Source organism: Anneissia japonica, unplaced genomic scaffold (assembly GCF_011630105.1).
Source record: "Anneissia japonica isolate Jap-2015-1 unplaced genomic scaffold, ASM1163010v1 scaffold89517_len1907_cov239, whole genome shotgun sequence".
Taxonomy (NCBI): domain Eukaryota; kingdom Metazoa; phylum Echinodermata; class Crinoidea; order Comatulida; family Comatulidae; genus Anneissia; species Anneissia japonica.
The window spans coordinates 1-1907 of NW_022758022.1; the positions used below are offsets into that span (position 1 = coordinate 1).

At 33.9% G+C, this 1907-nt stretch overlaps 1 long non-coding RNA gene across 1 annotated transcript; it reads left to right on the forward strand.

The window, feature by feature from the left end:
- The first annotated feature begins 93 nt into the window (after window positions 1–93).
- On the forward strand, window positions 94–1603 carry LOC117124962. Its single transcript, XR_004448051.1, has 3 exons — window positions 94–182; window positions 803–864; window positions 1053–1603. It is a non-coding gene; the product is annotated as an uncharacterized LOC117124962 (long non-coding RNA).
- Window positions 1604–1907: the final 304 nt, after the last annotated feature.

Consider the following 1907-nt stretch of genomic DNA (forward strand, 5'->3'; position numbering starts at 1 on the left):
CCTTTACTAAAAGTATGCCCTTAAATTATATTCCTGCTGTGACAGGTTTTATGAAATTTTCTTATGAAAAAATTAATTTTTTTTGTTTTTCAGAGAACTTCAAAAATTTACAGCAAATGCCAAAGAATGGATAGAAAAAGATGCTAAAAATGTTATTGTAGTACACTGCAAAGGAGGCAAAGGTACATCAGTGTTTTTGTCTTTTTTGGAACTTTTTGGCAGGCACAATTGAAATGTGAAGTTTTGTCAATATACTTCATCATGTATTGAGTGTTTTTCTCAGTTAGATGAGGCTGAAAGGGAGCTAAGCTGTCTGATACTCTAGTGTTGGGGTGAATTGGCATAAACTGCTTCTTATCAGTGACTGATACAATTAAAATTGGATGAGACTGCTTCTTATCAGTGACTGATAAAATTTAAAAAAATTGAAATGATTCAGTCCTACCCTGGTACGAAATAAATGTTGTAGGAAGATAAAAAATAGATTGTACAAATCAGTTTAGGAAGATCGAGGTAGATTGTAGGGATGAACAATGTTGTAATGGAAAAAAATTTCTTTAATTAATTATTGACTGACTAGTTTTATTTGAAGTAAATTTGAATGTTGAATACAGTTTGGTTATGTAATTAAAAAGCTCGGACACATGAACTGCACTAAGATGAGCATGTGCTGAGCAGTGATGATCATGACCTGAGCAGTGATGATCATGACCTGAGCAGTGATGAACATGAGCATGATCAGATGCTCATAGGCATAACTTTGTGCTGGGAATTTATAAAGAAATATTATATGTTTCTGTAGGACGTACTGGTACATGTATAAGTTGTTGGCTATTGGAGTCTGGTGAATTCAAAACAGCAAAGGTATGCCTTAACTGAAATGCACACTCAAAATGTTAATAGATTGACCGTTAATATAGAATAGCACAGACAGAAGTTACTTTTAGGGACTTTAGTATGAAGCCCTTGCATCACATTACATGTAAGTACATTCAAATTCAGTTTATTTGGAAAACTTATTTGGTATAATATATAATTGATGTATTTAATAGGATGCTCTTGATCACTTTGGAAATCGCAGGACAGATTATGATGTTGGCAGAAAATTTCAAGGAGTGCAAACACCTAGCCAGGTATGTCTTTTACAAGTAACGCTCTAACAAACACCTATCCAGGTATGTCTTTTACAAGTACCCACTCTAACAACCACCTAGATAAGGATGTCTTTTACAAGTACCCCCTCTAATCAAACACCTAGCCAGGAATATCTTTTACAAGTACAGAAACTGCTCTAACAAACACCTAGCCAGGTTATGTCTTTTACAAGTACTAGCTCTAACAAACACTTATCCAGGGACGTCTTTTACAGGTACCCCCTCTAATCAAACACCTAGCCAGGTATGTCTTTTACAATACCTTCTCTAACAAACACCCAGTTAGCTATGCAATTTTTTTTTGGCCAACAAACAACTTTTTATCTTTTAAACCCCAACTAGAATTCTATATTCTTTGTGACCTTGAAATGATTACCAGAACAGAATGATAATACTGTCATTTTTACTCCCATGTCACCAACGTCTCTTAGCAACTGTGGCAAGAATGCCATTCTGCCAATTGTTTGACTCACCTCTCACTTCAATTACTGTTCCCCTTGTATCAATCAATCAATCAATTTATTAGGAATAACACCTTAAGATCGGTGGCACACACAACAATAATAGTGGTGCATCCAAATTAACAATTTTTACAGACAGTGAGGTAAATTAAAGTTGGCATATAAAGAAACACAATTAAAAATAATATGTTTAACTTAATGCTAAACAAAACCTAGAAAATTAATTTACGCAATTGATAAAAATTCAAACAGGACAATAAAAATCACAAACCTGTATATCAAACAAAAGCAA